Here is a 22,625-nt window from a genome sequence, read left to right on the forward strand (position 1 = left end):
GGCGAGCAGATTATCTGTGCATTTGAAGGAGTGTTATGACTTCTAATGTGGGTGTGTGACAACATGGGAATTTTCTGCCACACTTTATGACCCCTCCTCTGTATGCCTCAGCTTGCCCTATATTTTGCATGGTAAGCAAGTAGGGAGAAAAGGACTCTGTGTTCTTATAGCAAGCTTTGCATATATCGACACTTAACTGCTACAGCAGCACAGGTGTCTACACTCTGGTGTAGACACTCACTATAGTGACAGGATGGGTTCTCTCATTGCTGTCATTAATGAACCTCCTGGAGAGATGGTAACTAGGGCAAGAGCAGAATTCTTCCACCTAACACTGTGGATTAGGCTGGTGGCATAGCTACATCTCTCAGGGATGTGCATTTTTCACACCCTTGGGAGATGTAGCTATGCCAATGTTAAATTTTCAGTGTAGGCCAGCTCTAGGAGGCATAGGTATGGATGTTCCCTAGCTGACTAAGCCTGACTGGGTAATTATAAAGGACTGGCTGAGAGCTGACCCCGTATTAGTAGAGAAGACAATGGTAAATCCAGTCACCAAGATATTGACACCTGTTAATCAGTGGACCAGAGGGAGATGGAATTTCCCACCTCTCAGGGAGGAAGCAGAGCAAAATCTCCCAGCTGAGGAGCAAAGGGCTGGGATGGCAGGGAAAGAGACTAAGACTTGTTTGCTGGAAGGACCTGGGGATCCCATCTGGGAACTGATCAAGGATGTTAGCCTGCAGGAAAGACTGGGCCTGAACATGGTGTTCACTACAGTTTGGATGGGTCTCTGGGTTGATGAGAATGGACTTGGGCTATACTTTTACCTCAGTCTCTCTCGGCTAACCTAAGGACTTCCTATGCTGTATTCCAGCTGACTAATGACCCTACTGTTCTGATAAGACCATTTGAAGGGCCTACAAATGTTTGGCAGGTGCATTAATCTCTGAAGAAGTCTCTGTCAAATCTACCTCAGCTGGACTCTGAACAGAGCTGATGGTGTAAAGTGGGAGTGCTGTAGCGCCAGAAGTTCAGACTTGGGAAGTGGAGAAGCTACATAGCCCATTGTAAAGGAAGAGTAAGTCCCCTGGGGGATCTGTAGACCCCACAGAGAGGAGGCGCAAAGGGGGAAATTGTCCTGGGGCCCGCAATTCAAAGGGACCTGCGACTCCCAGCTGCCACCGCAGCTACTGCAGTAGCGGCACAGCATCTGGAGCCCTGAGCCCTTTAAATCACTGCCGGACCAGGCTGGATGTGCCATGCTCCAGGTAGTGCTAAGGGCTGCCTAGGGGGTCGTCATGGTGCATTGAGGGTGGTGCTGAGAGCTGGAAGCCCTGCCCCATACCTTCCACCCAAGGCTGTGGCCCTTCTTTGTCCAGGAGTTCACAGAGACTGTCAGCTCCTATGGGGGTCTGGCACACTGACAGTACTCCTCCAAGAGATTGTGTGCATAGCACGCTGTGGGCATAGCACTGATCCTGTGGCTCTCTGACAGGCTGAGGGTGTGCACACTTGCATGTGTTCACACATGTATCAGCAATGTCCCACCATCATTTGGCCTTGTGACTCAGTGCTCCAAGAACAGTTACAAACACACACGCTCTTCTTAATCTGCTTATTCCCTGAGAGGTCTAATTGGCAGCCTTTGATTCAAATTATTTCAAGAAACTAAAATAGGGAATGACGCAAAAGTTGTATGTGAGCAGGCAAACACCTTTCTGCTTCCAGGGTGTTTTAGATAGGTTGTTTCATTCGTGCTTCACTTGTATATTGCTTATAAAATGGAACTTTATTTTTGTTAAAAAATAATGTGTAATACAAAGACTGTAGAAAGACATCAAATGTTCCTAACTTCCAGCACCAATCTGTTCTCTATTACTATGGTGGTTACTCCTATAGCGCTGTCCAGGCAAAGGTGCTCTGCAAAAGAACAGGTTTGCTAAACAAGTAACAGGTCCCTGCCCTAAGGAGCTTACAGTCTAAAGGCAATTTTGGCTTGATTTTCAAAGATGTTGAGTTCCCACAGTTTATACTGATTTCAGGGGGAGCCATGAATGCTTGGTACCTTTGAAAATCAAGCCAAATATAAATAATTACTTCTTCCAGTAGGATGTCTGGAAGTCATTTATAACTTTTTAATTAAAATATATTCTCGGATCTTTGAAGATTAGCTTTAATCCCTTTTGAAAGACTCTCCACATTATTCCCATCCGCAATTTGAGGAGAATCTGAGAATGCCTCCAGCACTAGGGAAAATCTCATTTGACAGTAATATCCACCTCCTGGGATGAGAGACATTCCTAGCTCTAAAGGTGAGAGCAAATAGAAGGCTATCTACTGCTCAGAATTGAAAAGAATCCCCCACCCCCACCAGAACTACATGTCTCTAGAAACTTATAAGTACATGGCTGCAGTCAGGATGTTTTGGACATGGGACAAGATGTAGAGTAATCGCTCCAAACTATGCAAGAAAGATCATATTGTTATCTCCACTTTACAGATGGGGAAGCTGAGGCCCAGAGGAGTGAAATGGCTCATCCAAGGTCACCTGGCAGTCCAGTAGTAGAGTTAGGCGTAAAATCACATTTCCTGAACCTCAGTCCAGTGTTTGTGCCACTAGTGCAGCCGGCCTTCCTAAAGCTAAATTAAACTGAAGTGCAAATGAAAATGATGTTGAGTTAGAAAAGGGTAACAATGTTCCTAACAAAATAAGAAATGAGGTTTCTCTTACCCACCACATGTCTTGAGAACAGGAGTTTCTATCCTGTTGTAGCAGCATCAGCAATCAATCAGATCTGACATTTGGCGCCACTTATCTGCTCACACAGAAAGACAACTGAGCCTTTCAGCAACCCTTCAGCAGATGAACATGGAACTTTACTTCCATTCCACTCCAAAGCTCCACCCAGTTTGCCCTAAATGACATCCCTTTCCTCTCTGAAAAGCTGTTGGGTGTGTATCCTCTGCATTTTCTTGATAATTGGCATAGAGCTGGCATAAGATTCTTTGGCACTCATCCATTCATCCTCACGTTGTACCAACGCTTATGACTGGTCAATGGAGGGATGATAGGAGTTACTATAGAGAACTTTCTGGGTGTCTGGCTGATGAGTCTTGCCCACATGCTCAGGGTTTAGCTGTTCGCCATATTTGGGGTCGGGAAGGAATTTTCCTCCAGGGTAGATTGGCAGAGGCCCTGGAGGTTTTTCACCTTCCTCTATAGCATGGGGTACAGATCACAGCTGGAGAATTCTCTGCATCTTGGGGTCTTCAAAGTATTTGAAGGCTTCAATATCTGAGATATAGGTGAAAGGATTATTCTAGGAGGGGTGGGTGAGATTCTGTGGCCTGCACTGTGCAGGGGGTCAGACTAGATGATCATAATGGTCCCTTCTTAAAGTCTATGAGACTGGGAACAACTAATGTTTCTGGGGATGGGTGGGATAAATCATCAGAATTCAGTTAGACCTCCATGACCAGGCTACGTGTGCATATTATTATTAAGGCCTATATTATCTAGCAACAATTTTCTATAAGGGTATGTCTGCACTTGCAGCCTATTTTGGAATAGGGCTGCAAATGTAGGCATTATAATTGCAAATCAAGCCCAGGATTTAAATATCCCGCAATTGATTTGCATCTTCCCTGCCAGGCGCCATTTTTTGAAATTTACAAGCCTAGAATAACTGCCCGTGTCTACACGCGGCAGTGAAATGGGCATTCAAAATAAAGCCCTATTTTGAACTATCTGTTAAACCCCATTACAGGAGGAATAACAAGTAGTTCAAAATAGGGCTTTATTTCGAATGCCCATTTCACTGCCGCATGTAGACGTGGGCAGTTATTCTAGGCTTGTAAATTTCAAAAATGGCGCCCGGCTGGGAAGATGCAAATCAAGCACGGGATATTTAAATCCCGGACTTGATTTGCAATTCCAAATGCCTACATTTGCAGCCCTATTCCGAAATAGGCTGGAAATGTAGACATACCCTAAGATAAAAATAAAATCTACCATGTCACTCTTGCTTTTGTTCATGCTCTTTCCCTTTCTTGACTTTGTTTTCTCTTTCTTTTGGGCTCCCTCCTTGCTTAGGTCATTTCCAATTTCTCCTGCTCCAAATAATTATTCCCGTTGCTGAATATCACCCTATATTCATTTCTATTTCTTTCCAATTCCTTCTGTTTATCCTTCCTTTCTTGCTTTTTCCTTCTAGTCACCATCCCAAGCTCTCTCTCCCTCCCCCACTCCAGTGCACCTCTTCTCCTGCCCAGTTTGTTTCAGTCTCTGTAGTCAGAGGAAGAGAGATGGGATCAGGAAGTATATGAGCCCCACATGCTTGGGTCATGAGTGGTACCTGCATTCAGCAGCTGCTCAGCAGCTCCTCAATCTCCTTATGTTGAGCCTAAGTAACTGGATGTTCACACCTGCTGTACAGCTGCTCAGCAGGAGAAAGAGGAGAGAAAGAGGCAATGCAGCTGCTCAGAAGCTGCAGTGTGTGGGTGCTATTGAGACCCATTTCAGCATAACTAGGATGATCAGGCACAAGAACAAAGGGCCTGAGGCCAGAGAAAAGATGTCTTGGTAAGTGCTGCCTGGGCCCTCAAACGAGGCCATTCCCAACACTGGACTGGCTGAACAGCATGGCTAACAGTATCCCAGCCTCTTGCATCATCTTACTATGTGTTTTAGAAGTGAGCATGCATCTGTTTGTCTGTCAATCTGTGAGTCTGTTTGTTCAAGAACGCCTTCTAAACAGTAAGAGCTAGGAGCATCAAATTTGGTAGGCAGTTTCCTATTATCAGAACTTAAAGCAAGGAATGGGTTTGGTTATGTCAGGCCAATGGGATGTGTCCTGAATTAGATTGTGCTCCTAAAATAGAAAGGGAGGGGTCTGGCAGGAAGGACAGTTATACTGCAGAATGACCACAAGGGGCAGCAAGAGACCAGAGATGGGGCCAGAGACTGGGCCAGCAGATGATCCCAAGCTGGGAGGGGTTGCGACTGCTCTGGAGGATAGGGTCATAATTCAAAATGATCTGGACAAATTTGAGAAATGGTCTGAGGTAAACAGGATGACGTTTAATAAAGACAAATGCAAAGTGCTCCACTTAGGGAGGAACAATCCATTTCACACATACAGAATGGGAAGCGACTGTCTAGGAAGGAGTACGGCAGAAAGGGATCTAGGGGTTATAGTTGGCCACAAGCTGAATGTGAGCCAGCAGTGTGATGCTGTTGCAAAAAAAGCAAACATGATTCTGGGATGCATTAACAGGTGTGTTGTGGGCAAGACACGAGAAGCCATTCTTCCGCTCTACTCTGTGCTGATTAGGCCTCAGTTGGGGTATTGTGTGCAGGGGTGGCCCATGACTATAGGCCGACCCGGCCGTCGCCTAGGGTGCCACCTTCAACAGCACCTGATGATGACATCACGGGGCACTCAGGGCGCCTGATGATGATGTCACCCCATTGACAGTCCATTGACGGCCAGGCAGGCGGGGCGCCGATTGTGCGTTCCACCTGGGGAGCTAGCTGCTGCAGCCTGCCTCGGGCTGCTCCTGATTGTGTTCAGTTCTGGGCATCGCATTTCAAGAAAGATGTGGAGAAATTGGAGAGGGTCCAGAGAAGAGCACAGAATGATTAAAGGTCTAGAGAACATGACCGATGAAGGAAGGCTGAAAGAACTGGGTTTGTTTAGTTTAGAAAACAGAAGATTGAGGGGGGGACATGATAGCAATTTTCAGGTATCTAAAAGGGTGTCATAAGGAGGAGGGAGAAAACTTGTTCATCTTGGCCTCTGAGGATAGAAAAGAAGCAATGGGCTTAAACTGCAGCAAGGGAGGTTTAGGTTGGACATTAGGAAAAACTTCCTAAGTGTCAGAGTAGTCAAACACTGGAATAAATTGCCCAGGGAGGTTGTGGACTCTCCATCTCTGGAGATATTTAAGAGTAGGTTAGATAAATGTCTATCAGGGATGGTCTAGACAGTATTTGGTCCTGCCATGATGGCAGGGGACTGGACGCAATGACCTCTTGAGGTCCCTTCCAGTCCTAGTATTCTATGATTCTATGATTTTATGAATATAGCAGTGTCCCATCAAACAGCAAGCACTGGTGCAGCTAACCAGGGGTTAGCAGCTGCGGAAATTCATTTAAATTCCCTAGTGTGGACAAGGTCTTGATGGTAGTTATATAACCAGACGCAGACCAGCTAGGTTCATAAGATATTTTGAAGAGTTTTATTCTGCATTAGCAAGAGTAGTTCCACAGGTAGAAAGAGCTCCCAGACAGTGCTCCAGTTTCACTCGCATATTTACAACTACCTCTTCCAAAATAAAGTTCTCGAGCAACAAAGCTCTGCAGGATTGGCTGCTTATAAACCATAGAACTGACGTAGCAGTTATACCAAAATGTGCCAACCATGTTCTGAGAACAATCACTTAGCATTCACTGTTATGGTGAATGCAAATATCTCAGTCTTTGCTGGACTTGTGTTCAGAGCCAAAACAAACTGAAGATTCTCCGCTCCCCACACCATTGAGGCCTGGCCTACACTGACCTAATTTCTCTACAATTTCCAGCTACCAGTAAAGCCCATGTGTCTCCACCCAGAATAGCAATGAGGAGAAAGGTATTGCACACAGGCGGCTGCCGTCAATTTTAAGAACCAGCTCATGCAAATATGTCCCTAGCAAGAGTAGGTGATAGGCTGCTGGAATTGCCTAGGACCTTGTCTATAATAGCTCAGCCACCATTGCTAGCACCTGTGGAAAATTTGTTGTAAAAAAATAAAAACCTAAACAGTGGGATCGACAGCCATGGTGGGCCCCCATGCAAGATGTGGGGGGATAGCTCCTTGCCCCCAGAAGAGGCAGGGGCAGAAAGGGGTGGAGCAATGGGCAGCCAGCTCATAGCACCATCTGGAGCAAAGCGCTGGCTCCCCTCCCTCCCTTCAGAGCCGTGTAGCATGGTGCTCTGGTGGTGATTTAAAGAGCCACCACTCCTTCTGAATCATTGGCCCCAGGGCAATTGCCACCTTTGGAACTCCCCCTGTTGTCAGGCTGGAGTGTAAAAAAAGTCCAGGTCCTTTGGCTATTTCTGTCAAAGGAGCTGACCTACCTTTTGAGGTGTGGGTGGGAAACATCCCTAATGGCTCTTTGGGAGCTGGAAAACACCAGCTTCCTTGAAAAGTCTGTGGCCAGCTGTAAAGGTGCCTTGAGGTTTTATTGTGAACTGTTTTAAGAAAGAGTTGTGGGCAGGGGGGTTGGCGGGTGATTACTTAGAGGGTAAGTAAACAAAGTGTTGGTAAGTTTACATCAATTATATGCTTGGATTCTTTTTTTTCTCCTCTTTCTGAATGTCAATTCTACACTGAACCACAGAAACCAATTTTAATCTTTGTCTTCATTAAAATATGGTGGCTTGTGCAATTCTGTTCTTGACAAGATGCCAGCAAAACACTATCATGAGATTCTGCTTGTAAGAGCTGGATATAAGTATGAGTTGTCCTCTTGGTAAGTTCTGGTGTAACCATTACTATATTAACACAGGAGCTAGAGTTCTGCACCTGGATGAAGACTACATCCTTTAAGTAGTGATCTAAGGGCAAAAAATGCTTTAATTCCTTAAGAATGCCTGCCCCGGGTTCCTTATGTCTGTGGAATTATTAAACAGAATATAAATGCCAAATAAATCAACTTCCAAGCACTTTCCCATTGATTCTAGTACTCCCCCAGGATGAGAAGAGTAGCCACAGTTGATGGAAGAGCAGCCTCACTGACCTTACCATATGGAAGACACCGCGGTAAGTACATCAATTTTAGCTACACTATTTGTGAAAGTCAGATTGATGGGGGGTGGAAGGTGTAATATTGACTAGGCTATTGGCTCCCAACCTTTTCAAGCGTATGGACCCCTTTTCAATCTATGAAAATGTTAATCGCCCCAAAACAATATAGCTGTGCCTGCAGCCTGTACATCCCTCAGCCCACGCTTCTTCCTGAGCCACATACATTTATTTTAATTTCTATTTTAAACTTTCCACGGATCCCCTCTACAGTATCGTCACAGACCACCGGGGTCCGCAGGCCACAGGTTGGAAACCGCTCGACTAGGCCTTAGGTTTCTAAGGGGAAATTGTCTGCTCTCCTCACCTGATCAGTCAGAGCAAACCTTTTTCTTTAAAGCTTTGCTCAAACCAGTGGTGTATCCATGAGAATGACAGAGCCCCAGATTTAATATCCCCTAATTACTATGCTCTATTAAGATTAACAACTTCTGGCCTGTCATTGATACATGTCCATACAGTTAGGATAACTCCAGTGATGCTGGGAAGGTTTCTTCTGTAGATAAAGATAGCCTCATTGCTGTGAAAACCTACTTCTGTAAAGTTATTTTTTTCATGAAGAGTTCTGTCAGTGGAATTATATAGCATACTCATAGTCTTCTAAATTTAGCTGTTCCAATTTTAGGGAACCACATCTCCTAGAACTTGTCAGATCATCCTGTAACAGACTGACAATATCCTGTAATATCCTGGACAAACCTTATGGAATTAAGATCGATTTTACTGAAATAGGTTTAATGCCTTTGGGGTCTATTGTATTAAAAGTGTAACTGAGTATATTCAATTGAGGAATTGTATGCACTTTCTCTAGTAGGAGGGGGATAGCAATATACCTCCTCTGTTATGAGCCCTATAAAACCACCCCGTCCCCCAGAGAGATACACAGTTCAAATAGTGTTCTGCACTGACCACCAAAGAAAGGATTTTTGTATAAATAGCCTGGTTTTAAACTGCCTCGAGGCCTTTTTCCTGATCCAGGAAATGGACAATATCCCTGATCACAGAGACCCCTATCCTCAGAGAAGAGATGGAAGGACTAGGCCTGCTGCTACCCAAAACACTAGGTGCTAGTTCTGAGCTATGGCTTTTGGGACCTTGTGAATTTAGAAGAAACCCCCTTTGTGGGGTTTTGCAGGTCTGCTCTTGTTAGAGTCGGGGTGATCTCTGGTAACCATATGAGCATGCGTGTAGGTTCTTTTATCATTTTAATAAATTTTCTGTGTGGTTTTTTTTTTATCTTAAAAAATAAGCTTGCATAAAAAGAGCTGGGTGTTATCTGTAACCATGGGAAGTCACGCTGTTAATCGTTTTTGAACAGAAAGCAAGAGGCCTGCTTGGGCAGCCTGTCTCTGCTGGAAATAACACAGGGCAGGCAGAGAACTGTGCAGTCTGGAAATACTCCAGTCAGAAGGGAATGAGACATGGGTCTCCAGTGCCATGGCTGGGGAGCAGAAAGCTTGAAGGTGGTGCCTTTGCTGGACCACTGAGGGGAAATGCAAATGCAGTTGCCCTTGACTGTGACACTGATTTTTATCAATAAAAATTGATTCTTCTTACTTTAAAATTGGTTTTCTATCTGAAATCTTGTCAATTCAGTTTTCTTGTCTCTTTACTGTCCATTTTAGTGCAAACCTACTCCCTATTTATGTCCAACAAACATAAAGGGTACAGCATTTTCAGTCATCTCTGCATAAAAATAGTGGATTAGGATGCACAAAATATGGATAAATTGACAGCAGCATTAAGCAAAGATGAAAGATTTAGGAGTAAGATATATAGAGCAGCTGGACAGTAATTCTGGTCATATTTTATCTGGCAATTTAAGGATAGTAAAATATTCAGTGATGATATTCAGTAATAATGAAATATAACTTCTGGACATGTGGGACTACAGGCAGTCCCCGAGTTACGCGGATCCGACTTAGTTCGGATCCGCACTTACGAACGGGGCTTTCTCGCTCCGGAGCTCGCAGGCAGCGGGACTGCCCAGAGCGCAGCGGTCCCGCCACCTCGACCTCCGGGGCGAGAAAAGCTGCTCTGGGTGCCCCTGGTCTGCTGGGGACCGTCTCCAGCAGACCAGGGACACCTGGAGCAAAGCCGGGGAGACGGAGGGGTCCCGCGCCTCTGAGGCTTTGCTCTGGCAAAGCCGGGGAGGCGCGGGACTCCGCCGCCGCTGCGGCTTTGCTCCCCGTGTCCCTGGTCTGCTGGAGACGGTCCCCAGCAGACCAGAGGCACCGGGAGCAAAGCTGCAGTGGCGGCGGTGTCCCGCCGCCGCTGTGGCTTTGCTCCCCATGTCCCTGGTCTGCTGGGGGGGGGGGAGGGGGGTGCAGCTAGTGCCCCTCCCCCCCCAGCAGACCAGGCTTTTGTTGTGGACCCTGGGGTAGAGCAGCTGGGGTGCTGCCGGGTTGGTCCTGCAGGGACCTACCTGGCAGCCCAGCTGTTCTGTCCCAGGCTTGAGATTCAGCTGCTGTTGAAACTGATCAGTGGCTGATTCCAGGAAGCTGGGGGCAGAGCAATTCTGCCTCCAGCTTCCTGTAGTCAGCCACTGGTCAGTTTCAGCAGCAGCGGCTGAATCTGGAGCCAGTTCCGACTTGCATACAAATTCAACTTAAGAACAAACCTATAGTCCCTATCTTGTACGTAACCCGGGGACTGCCTGTATGTTAAACCATTTCTAAAATCAATATACATCATGTCTACTTCTTTGTCCTATTCACTAGGCCAGTAATCCTGTCAAAGAAATAAATTAGGTTTGGCCTGATTTTTTCTTGACAAAATCATACTGGCTATTCCTTATTACCTATTATTTTGTAGGTGCTTACACATTTATTGTTTAATAATTGTTTAATAATTTCTTCCAGTAACTTCCCCGGGTCCTTTTTGTTTCCCTTTTTAAAGATAAGTACAGGCAGTCCCTGGGTTACGTACAAGATAGGGACTGTAGGTTTGTTCTTAAGTTGAATCTGTATGTAAGTCGGAACTGGCGTCCAGATTCAGCCGCTGCTGAAACTGATCAGCGGCTGATTCCAGGAAGCCCGGGGCAGGGGCTTCCTGTAGTCAGCCACTGGTCAGTTTCAGCAGCGGCTGACTTGGGGACGCCTCGGGCAGAGCAGCTGGGGTGCTGCTGGGTTGGTCCAGTAGCGCCACCGCTCCTCGGCGCTACTAGACCAACCCAGCAGCACCCAAGCTGCTCTGCCCCAGGCGTCCTGATTCAGCCGCTGCTGAAACTGACCAGCAGTGGCTGAATCAGGATGCCTGGGACAGAGCAGCTGGGGTGCTGCCCGGTTGGTCCAGTAGCGCCCAGAGCGGCGCTACGGGACCAACTGGCAGCGCCCCAGCTGCTGTACCACAGGGGTCTGGAGCAAAGCCGCGGAGCACGGGGGCAGCGGGACAGCCCAGACGCGCCGTGGCTGTCCTGCTGCCCTCGGGCTCCGTGGCTTTGCTCTGCTTTGCTCCCCGTCCCCCTGGTCTGCAGACCAGGGGGACGGGGAGCAAAGCGGCGGAACACGCGGGCAGCGGACAGCCAGACGCGTCTGGGCTGTCCGCTGCCCGTGTGCTCCGCGGCTTTGCTCTGCTTTGCCCCCCTGTCCTCCTGGTCTGCAGACCAGGGGGACGGAGGGTGGGGGGCAAAGCAGAGGCAAGCCGCGGAGCAGCAGCCAGCTGACAGCCCAGACGCGTCTGGGCTGTCAGCTGACCACGCGCTCCGCGGCTTGACTCTGCTTTGCTCTGCTTTGCCCCTCCCGTGTCCCTGGTCTGTAGACCAGGGGGACGGGGGGGCAAAGCAGAGCCAAGCCGCGGAGCACATGGGCAGCGGACAGCCCTGTCCGCTGCCCGCGTGTTCCGCCGCTTTGCTTCCTCTCCCTGGTCTGCTGGAGACCAGGGAGAGGAAGGGCCCCGTTCGTAACTGCGGATCCGACATAAGTCGGATCCGCGTAACTCGGGGACTGCCTGTACTATATTTGCCTGTCTCTGATCATCTGGGATGTCGCCCATTGTGCATGAGTTCTCAAAGATAATTGAATATGTTCTGCCTTTAATAATGTCTGAATTGATGCTAGTTTTGCAGACAAGTGGTGAGGTTAGCAAGTCAGATGGCCAATGCACATACAAGAGGTATAATGCTTATGCAATAGTACAGAGGATATGCTGCTCTATGGTGCACCAAATGTGACTCTTGTATTTGCGAGAGGCACGATATTGTGATAGTCATATTGTCCTTAAGAATATTATATAACTGTACAACTGGCAGTTGAGAAGAGCTAAGCCTCCTTTTCCCTTAGATGACAGCAGTTTGAAAGGCTCCATCAGCATAAAATTAACATTTCTGTCTGAATATTTTTACTTTTGTTATACGTAACACCTAAGATTACTGTAAATGCAAGAGATTAATTTTTTTCCTCTATTTTATTAGATGAATGTACTATGTGCACTTTGACATCACTTTGTCTAAACTCAGGCTAAGTCAAGACTGCACTGTTAAATTGGAAAAAGATACTTTTTTCATTTTACTTTCAAAAGAGGCTCTTTTGAAATTTGGCATGCCTATATGGCACCAAATTTCAAGAAAAAGTGCCCTTTTGAGCCATCCTTTATTGCTTGTAGAACGAGGTTTACAGGGATGTCGAAAGAGCACATCCGTCCTTTCGAAAAAAAAATTGAAAAAGCGGATGCATTCCTTGGATGCAGCGGATGCATTCCTTGGATGCATTCCTTGTTCCTCCAGTATCCCGAAAAAGCAATGTAGTCTAGACGCCTCCGTTTTGTGGCTCCCAGGTATATAGTCAATGAGGACCCAGTCCTGCAAACACTCAAGCTCATGAATCACTTCATTCAAGTGAGTGGCCATGTTGACTTTGTGTTAGTAGGATCATGCCCTTAACAATTGTGCATGTTGTTTAGATTGGCCTTCTATATATAACCAGAGGGATTTTATATTAAAAGAGGAAACGGTGATAATAAAACTACAAAATTGATGGGGAGCTAAGCAGTAAGGCCTGGTTCAGGTGCTGGTCCCAGCTCTCTTTGACTTTTTTTTTTTTTAAACTGACTAGATTTTAAAAAGAGGTTGCTCCTTTAAAAACACTGAGAGCCTGTCTGCATTTGAAAAGTCATTGCAGTGTACCGTTGCAGCTGAACTGTTCCACTACTTCAATGTAGATGCTACCTACTCTAATAGGAGAGGTTTTCCCCATTAGAATAGACAGTCCACCTCTATGGCTATGTCTCTTGGGGTTTGGATTTTTCACATCCCTGAAGAACCATATTAAGCTGACAATTTTCTAGTATAAAAAATGCATTTTTTTTTTATTTTAAGTAATTTTCCATGTGCATTGTTTCATGGTTTTATTTATGCTTTTGTTTAAGTGGAGGAGGAAAGGTTAAAAAAAACTACGTAAGCTTGAAAAGGAGTAAAACCAAATGTTAGAGAGCACTTTTGCCAAAAGGCTACATTCAGTTATATTTTTCTTTAATAGGGTTGGCATAATTTCTTGAAAAATAGAACAAAATTCTACTGGAATCATTTATGCTAAAAGATTTCAAATCCATTTTAACTAGTAATTCACTGATATATAATGGAGCTTTGATAGTGATCATTAATTTTTGGTAAATGGATTGCAAAGCCTGATCGTTACATTGTGTGGCTGGAAGTGCTTTGGGAAGAACTTGGATCATTCAAATATCATCTCAAAGAATGTGATTTTCTCTCACTGTAATTCTCAATATATTCAATTGGAGTCAATTATGATATTTATGGGGTGGGGAGTGGGAAGAAGCACAGTTGCCGCCTTCCTCTTTGTAAATCAAAACAGAGGTGTAGGGGGAATTTTAGATTATCTCCGTGGCCATAGATTATTGGAAAACATTTGTAACCATGATCTAAGCTGAGAACCAAAATTAAAGGCTTTTCAAGTAGAGAATAAAAATCTCCTGGGACCCTATCAAGTATTTTCCTGGAATAAAGACTAAGAATTAGGCTTCTATTTTGTTCCATTGAAGGTAATGAATAATATTTAATAACCTCCTTATGTTATTGTTGGCATCTCTCAGATGGCTATACCCTGCTGTTGAACATGGATAATGGATGGTAGAAAAGGTGCTAGGCTCTTTGTATATGCCTTGGCTAGTGATTTTACTGTCCCCATTCAAGGGCGATATTGGTTTGTAAGACACATATGATCAGACAACTCTTTTTTGAAAAAGGAATTGTGGCTTACATTTAAGGCAGATAAGAGAGAACTGTGTGATTTGGAATTACTATACATGAGGTACAGATAGGTGATAATGAGCTTTTTCTGAGTGTAATGGCTGTACAATCTAATCTGGGTAAATTCATTTGAATAAAATTCAACTTTATTTTTGAGAAATAGGTAGTTTTCAATCAGGAGGGATGCAGACCTTCCCACACACCAAATACCCTCCATTCCCAAGTTCAAATTGTAATGTACATACTAATAGATTAGAAATTTCAGACTGGTTTATAATCTAAGAGCGAATATTTTCAATTACAATTCAAGAATATTTAAGATAACTCATTCAGCAAGTTTGTAACCACTATTCTCCGAGCAACCCAACAAAATCAAATAAATCAATATACATTAACCTATTGTTGCTATTAAATTAAGCTTTCTGTAATGTGAGGAATAGCAATTCAAACCACTGCTTTACCTCCAGCCTCTGTTAGATTTCTTCTAAAATCTAGCACTTTCATCAAATCAACTCAAAATGTCCAACTGAAAAGTAAATGCTATAATACTTTTGCCTATTCTGAATTTTATTTCCTTCTCTAGTGATCAAGCATATTTATAGGTTGCCTCAGATAGTGCAAAAGACTTGCTTCTCTTAAGTGGGGGGGGGGGGAGGAAATGTGTGCCAGGGTGAGTATACACTACACCGGACCAAGAGGAAGTCCCATGCCCCTGTGGGTGGAGGAAGTCCCATGCCCCAACCACACTGAGCATGCTCCAAGAACTGGAGTGGTATAAGAGGGAGCAATTCAGCTCAATCTGGGCTGGATCCCAGAGGAGAAGGACCTGTTGCTGGAGCTCCAGAGATACCCCCGCCGGAGACCCAGAGGAGGGGAGCCAGAGACCCAGGAGACTGCCTTGAGCTGCCAGTGCCAAAGGATCCTGAGGGAGACATTTGTGCTGTGGAATTGGGGGACCTGGAGACCATGTGGAGCATCCTCTCACCAACTCAGGGAGGAAGTGACCCAGAGGGATGCAGGAATGGTATCTCCTACCCGACTGAGCTCGGCGTGTTGCGGTCGGATTTCCTTCTGAGGAAGTGGCCCATGGAGAGTGTGGGAGTGGTATCTCTCACCCAAGTGAGCTCGGCGTATTGTGGCTGGATTCCCTGCTGAGTGAGTGGTGGAGCACTCTGCCACTAACAGGGCCCTGAGTCAGGGCCCATTGGAGTACGGTGGGCCCAGGTCCCCCTACCAGGGCTGTTGCCCTAAACTACTGACTCTTGGCTTTAGGATGTGCTGCCCTGAACTGAGGGCTATAGCTATTAACTCTAGCCATTGGGCTGTGCTGCCCTGAACTGAAGACTGTAATTACTGACTCTGGCCAATAGACTGTGCTACCCAGAACTGAAGGCTGGACTATTGACTCTAGCCATTAGACAGTACTGCCCTGGACCCTAGGGCTCTGTTAAAGACTGTGGTCACTGAGCCACACTGCCTTGCAACAAGACGTACTTACGATGTGACACCCCCTCTACCTCTCAGGAGCTGCTGGTGGTGGTGGTCCAAAGACAGCAGGACAATGTGCCTTCAAGGGGAGGCGTACTGAGCTTTCTTGCCCCATTTCCAGAGGCTTAGCCTCCCCAAGTCTCTTGTACCACGCCTGGTTCCAGATCAGTAAAATTGATACTGTCTGAGAATTATGGAGGCTGGCCTGTCTCTTGCCAGGAAGAAAGCATCACTTCATTCCAATGAAACATGGTGGCCGTGATTTGTTGAGAGGGATTCCCAGAGTGAAGCATCTAGCTGTATGAATCATGGCACATAGTTTGAGGTCCTTTCAGAGCTGCTGTTCCCCCTCCCCATGGATTGGCCCACTCTCAGCTGACACAACCCCAGAAATGTCCCCGGGGGTCTTTGCAATGGAGGTGTTGACCTACTGCCTCAGGAAGCTGGCAGACAAATGATGAATGTTAAAAGTGACTTGTTGTGGCTGGGATGGTAGGGACTACAGAGAGACAAAAAAGGGAGTGCATACATTCTATTAAACTGAACGCCCCCCTCCCCACTGAGAGACTCTCTTTGGATGTACCCATCCATCCAGTTAAAATGTGGATCAAATTCAGAAATGCGTGAATTTCATTGGTCTGGATCCACAGAGCAGTTTATGCACAGGCTGGTTTGTGGTGTTCCATATTCCCTGCATTCCTCTGTGAGTTTTAGAGTTCATTAAAACAAAACACTGCCACTGTCAAGTATAGACTAATTGGGGGTTGAAATCATGCAAAACAACTGAATGTTTTGCTTGAAACTAAAGATGAGTTCAAGCAGCATCATTCCGATCCAGATTTCAAACAGCTCATTTTTTTTGCATGTGCAAATCCAGTTGTTTTGTTTTTGTTTTTTGTTTTGTCGTCCTCTCCTCCCCCCAGCTTATAATAGATCAGGGAATTACAAAATTATTATTAAAGACAGAAGCCAACTGCAAAACTCACATCTGGATCCAGGTTTGGATTTTGGACAGCTTGACATTCTGAAATGTTGTGGCCTGTGTATGCTAAATACTCAGCCATTGCTTGGCTACAGGGTGTGAGCCTGGTCTGAGTTTTGGGTTTGTAGTGGTAACCCAAACTTATCTGAATCTTTCCTGATTTTTGGTCTTTGCTATAAAAGTCTTGCAGAACAATGGGCTCATGCCCTAAGCAAGCAATTTTGTTATATTTAAAAGTTCACAGATCCATGCAGAGTCTGTAACTAAAAGTGAGGAAATCTCTTTAAGCATAACCCCAGTGTAGGTGTAAAGACTAAGGCCTTGTCTACACTAGCAAGTTATAGCACAGTAAATCAGCTCCCGGTGCTGTAACTCCTGAGGTGTCCATGTTAGCAAGGCCCATAGTGTTCACTAACTCTGCAGTTGCTGCACTCTAGGAATACCACCTCGATGAAAGGTGTAGTGCTTTCTTCACAAAGGTGCAGTGCCACTGGGGGTGCTCTGGTGTAGGACAGTGCTGTGACATCTGTTCCACAATGCCTGTTATTGCCTGTCTAGTCATCCATTTGAATTCTACTACCCTGCCCCCAGGTGACCAACCCTCAGACCCACGTTTGGAAAGTTCCCTTTGTTCAGAAATGTGTGGTGTGCTCTCAGCACATCTTTCCAAGTGACCATGCCTGATCCACCCACTAGGCAATCCTCTACTTCAGGGGTCAGAGGCTACTGACCCACAGAAAAAGCAGTCGGGGGCTGCACATAAGTGAGAAGCAAAAATACCCCAAAACAAACAGAAAAACAACCCCTCACTAATGTGGCCCCCAACTGAGAAGGAGAAAGACATTCCCCTCACACACCAGAGCCTTGGGGAGCCCAGGCTAGTAGATTTTATGTGTTCCAGCCCCACGGTGGATAGTGGGGAGAGGGGCTGGAGCACCAGCAAGGGCTCTCCAATGCTATAGGGGGCATGAGCCTTGGGGGCTGGATCCAGACAAGCTGTGGGCAACATCCGGCCCCCGGGCCTTAGGTTCCCCACGCCTGCTCTACTTAGAGCATTACTGAGGTGCTGGACCTCATCAGCATTTGGGGAGAGGCGACAGTCCAGTCCCAGCTGAGTTTCAGCCATAGGAATTATGATACCTACGGACAGATCTCAAGATGCATGACCGAAAGGGGCCATGACTAGGACACACTGCTGTCCAAGGTCAAAGCTGCTGCGGAATGCCTACCATCAGGCACACGAGTCAAACTTCTGCTCCCTTACAGTGCCCACAATCTTCTGGTACAACAAAGAACTGGATGTGATACTTGGGGAGGACGCCATCTTCATTTCAAAGACCCCCGTGGACATTTGTGGGGCTGTGCCAGCTAAGAGTGGGCTGATCCAGGAGAAGGAGATCATGGATGAGGGTTCTGAGGGTGAGGCAGGAAAGCTTTTCATGGACACTTCCACAATTGGTTAGAAAATCAGCATTGACTCAGGAACATTTGTATTGGTTTTAACTATGTCCTATTTAGTGAAGTTGTAATAATTCTAATCAATTACATTAAAGTAATTATACTTTAAGCTTGGTGCTTCAGTCCCTATTAGAATGTGTACACTGAGGCAATTAGCAGCAGGAGTTGAATGGGAAGGAGCTGATTAGTATGTTTTTGGAACAGCTTCATTAAAATAGTAACAATCTAATAATCTATCTCTAAACATCAGCAGTATAAAAGAATTCCTCACCTCAAAGTAGGTTGCATTGAATTATCTTAAGTAAACAAAATAGGATGTCAGAAGTCGGTATGTCTAGATATGATTTACAGCATGAATTAGATTCTTTTGTGGGATAAAAGATATAATTAAACTTCAATAGCAGCATGTCACACTATTGAATGGCTTGGTGAAATGCTGATCTTTTAGAACCTAGCTCACAATGAGAAGTTTTTTTGCTGCTTGTGGGACATGCAAGCTGGCTGCATTGCTTGTTCAATGGTTAACCACATTCCCATATTGTTCTGCACGAAGGGGATGCAGTTTTACCCTTTGCAAGATAAACCCATAGGTACTATATCTATGAAGCAAGTAAAACACATTGGCCTCTATTTAAAAAACAAACAAACCATAACCATTTGCCTGATATTGCTTGTAACAGGAGAAAAATGTAAAGGGAAACCATGGCCTTACAAATCATATTACTGTCTGAAAATATTCTACCTACAATGTTGATGCTGCTTAAGACTACTGTAAATGGAAGAGATTAGAGAAAAAATGTCTTTCTCTTTTTTTACTTTTGTTTACTTTGTGCATTTGAAAGGGCTTTGTCCACAGTCAGTTTCGCTCTTTCCCTTGTTTAGTTACTTTCCCGTGTGTTTTTGACACAATAAGGGTGTGTCTAAACTACAGCCCTCTGTCAGCAGAAGGATGTAAATTAGATGTATCGAAAGTGCAAATGAAGCGGGGATTTAAATACCCCTTGTTTCATTTGCATAATGGCGACCACCACTTTTTTTCAAAACAGGGCTTTTAAAAAAAACCAGCAGCTTAGACGGGGCATTTTTGACAAGAAATGCCCCATTTCAAAAAAGTAGGAGTATAGGATCTTTCGAAATAGGGCATTTCTGTCGAAAATGCCCCATCTAAACTGCCGGGGTTTTTTTTTTTTCAAAAAGCCTCTTTTCAGAAAAAAGCGGCGACCGCCATTATGCAAATAAAGTGCAGGATATTTAAATCCCCACGTCATTTGCACTTTCAATACGTTTAATTTACATCCCTCTGCCGACAGAGGGCTGTAGTTTAGACATAGCCTCAGTGGGAGAGAAACATTTCGATTTTGCTTTTTTGTTGGTTTTTTTACGGACAATGTGATTCCAAAACAAAACACAAACATCAGGAAGAGATGGAGAGGCTCCAAAACAGGTGAAGCATCTGAAACCCATGAGTGTTATGACTCATTTGCTTTTGGCAGTGCATAAGAATTGGGTAATATCTCTTTAAATAATTTAGGAGTCCTCTAGTGGACCTCCCTGTCTTCTGTTGCAGAAGCCATCTGAATCTGCCAGAGCAGCAGTGTATATTGGTAGCTAGGTCTTGTATAGTTAATAAATATGGTTAGTTGGACTCCAGCTCAGTCAATGTGGTTTCCATGTGGAATGTCGTGAGGAAACACAATACTTTTGTTTGCATATTTACTACAGGGCCTGTCATTAATGGTAGATCCATGGATCCACATTATATATATATATATATATATATATATATATATATATATATATATATATATATATATATATATATAATAAAAAGACACAGAGGCTAAAGCAGTTTTTCATAGTACAATTTAGCAATCTCAGAATTCATAAGCTGTGCAGATACAGTCCCAACTCATCACAACTTGTTTTTAAAACATGGACCCGATTCTTGATTTGCTGATTCCAGATTAAAGTGGGATAACTCCAGTGAAATTACTTCCAATTTATTCTGAATCCGTCCTACAGTCTTCCTAGGAGCAGGAGCAGCAGTTTCACTGTAGCAGAACACAAGCATTGTGGAACCTATACATTAGTCAATACAATGCACATTTTGAACAGTACCCAAGGGAGAGGTGGAATCACTGGGTTTCACAGTAATGAGGCCAGCAGGTCTCCATAAGTGCACTCTCTCTCTCCGCATAGTGCATGAGCTAATACTGAACCTCTGAACCTTAAAGTTGATCGGGCATTCAGCAAATTCAATTGCCACAATACAATCCTCTGCTGATGATTATGATCGATCTAATCCAAGCTCCCTGTCATGTGTAACTCAACAAAATAATGTCATTGGCAATCAAGCACTTTATTTCTACTTCATAATTTGGAAGTGCATCCCACTCAGTTTGGAAGCATGATACGGTAAAACTATATATGCCACTCAGTCTTCTTTGCAACATCCTCCTTGAAATGTGAATCCTGAAGCCCTGTTACATGAAGTTTCCATCTACAGACTCATCAGAGCTATGACTTATCATGGGCAGCATCGCATGATTGAGGGTCAGACCGAACACTTCATGGCAATAATGCTTCAGCCCCTTGGAAACTAAAAGCAGAGGGAAAGAGTGGTTTTGAAAATACACATTTCAAGACCGAGGGTTTTTTACTCTTGCACTAAAGTTTTAAGCATTTTAGGTTTAACTCAAAAGAGACTAGACAGCTCTTTAGCAAAGTTAAAGGTGAAAGTAAAGATGGTCTCGTGCTTAAGCCAATGTACTGGGATATTGGAGACCTGGACATCTCACCTGTAGTTAGCCTGATGCAGGAGAGAAAATCTTTAGCAAATATTCTGTTTGCTTCAATATTGCAGGGAGACATCTTTCATACATTATTTTTTATCAGATTATATGAGGTAGTGAAATAACCAGTGGAGATACAGTTGCTATCTGCTTCTCATTCCCCTGTACAAGTAGGCAGAGAGGGCCCCGGGAACAGTTCGGTAATGTACACTGGCATGACCCTGGAATCCTCCATAGAGATCTCTAGGAAGCTTTTCTGGAGGTGGTCTGAAATCCTCTGCCAGTGGTTTCTGGGGAGGCTGCCTTATTTCATCCACAGCAGTAGGACATTTTCCCACACCAGTCAGCAACTACTTCAGCAGGCGTCATTGCAACCCATGGGCTAGTAGCATACGGACCTGGACTGAGGTCAGGTGCATGCAGCAGTTGTTCCTTTCAGCCTCATGAGTGAGATATCTGCTAAAATCACCACTGCCTGTGGAGAATGGTGCCAGTATTCAGTTCAGCTGCCCTCACCACTTGGACTGATGCCTGAGTGCTACCCCCCATTGTTCCAGTTTCCCCTGCCCTAAAGCCATACTCACTATAGTTGGGACTGCTGTCATGCGTTATGAATCCCAAGGGAATAGTGAGATCATTCTGCTTGTAGCTTGAGTGGATCAAGGGGCGTGGATGTTCTCTCAATAATATCTCCGTCCATTTATTTAGCAACTGAAAAAGTGACTTTCAGGGTCTCTCCACCCATGCCATGGAATGGCTCAGCCAGAAAAGGAGGAGAAAGCGGAGGACAAGGATGTCCTGCAAGCCTCTGGCACGTTGGATTATGAGCAGAGAGCTTGGAGAGTGAGAATCAGTGACATAATGCAGAGACTTAGGGAAGACCGAAGAGGATAGAGGACAGCAAGAGATGATAGAGCTTCCCAAACAGACTTGCTGCAGGCCCTGATTGAATATCAGGCTGAACACATCTGTGCCCATTTGCATGGGTGTGGAATAAAAGTCTGTTTTTGGAAACTTAATTCATCTTTATTCATCTGTATGAGGGATGGGACACCTATGGCCCACAGACTGAATCCATTCTCTAGCTTCCCTTGGCCTGACCCACGAGGCTTGCGGTTTTCTCCCCCCCTCCCCCCCATCCCAAGCAGCAGAGGGAAGCAGTACTAAGGCCCCAGCGTGGTTGGCTCTGCCTGGCCGGTGCGGAGGAAGTAGGTCTGTGTACTGCTGTTGCCCCTACCCTCTGGCTTGGGAAATGGTAGTGCAGGGAAGCACTCACTGCAGGCTCCTTCCCTGTCACTCTCATTGGCCAGAATCTCAGCCAAAGGGAATGGTGTGGGGGGTGCCTGCGAGTGCAGGGCCACGAGCCACATGTCCCCCCTGGGAAATGCCAGATAAGTGCCCCAGTCCCCTGCTTGCTCCTGCACTCTTCCTCCCCAGCTCCCTCCTGCATCCTACCTCCTGCCCGAGCCCCCACCCTCATCCCCTCCTGCACCCTATCTCCTGCTGAGCCCCCACAGTCCTGCACTCCCATCCCTAGCTGGCTCCTGCACCTTATCTCCTGTCCAGACCCCACACCCCCAGCCTGCATCTTGGCAGCTGCCTCCTGCACACTGAAGCCCTTGTTTTTGGCCCCACCCCAGAGGCTTTGCCCCAATCTCCTGTACCCTCCCTTCCATAAATGTTAACAGCAATCTTCAATTGCTTCTTTCCCTGGCTAACAGCCAGGCAGCCATGAAGGTATCATCATGAGACTCTCAGTTCAGGAAATACTGCAGGATCAGGCATGTTGTGTTCATAACACTCAGCAAAAAACTAACAAGCAGCGCAGGATTCATTTTTCTCACAGAAAT

General features: G+C 45.4%; 1 long non-coding RNA gene across 2 annotated transcripts in view; it reads left to right on the forward strand.

Annotated features, from left to right (window-relative positions):
* Window positions 1-22,625, forward strand: part of LOC112546771 (uncharacterized) — a 76,563-nt gene that overhangs the window by 35,083 nt on the left and 18,855 nt on the right. The window contains exons 3-4 of one of the 2 annotated variants that reach the window (XR_012901601.1): window positions 7,730-7,808; window positions 8,476-9,734. This is a non-coding gene — a long non-coding RNA (uncharacterized LOC112546771). Of the gene's footprint in view, window positions 1-7,729; window positions 7,809-8,475; window positions 9,735-22,625 lie in introns of those variants that run through there. The other variant, XR_012901600.1, reaches the window with a different exon arrangement.

Source organism: Pelodiscus sinensis, chromosome 2 (genome assembly GCF_049634645.1).
Source record: "Pelodiscus sinensis isolate JC-2024 chromosome 2, ASM4963464v1, whole genome shotgun sequence".
Classification (NCBI taxonomy): Eukaryota; Metazoa; Chordata; order Testudines; family Trionychidae; genus Pelodiscus; species Pelodiscus sinensis.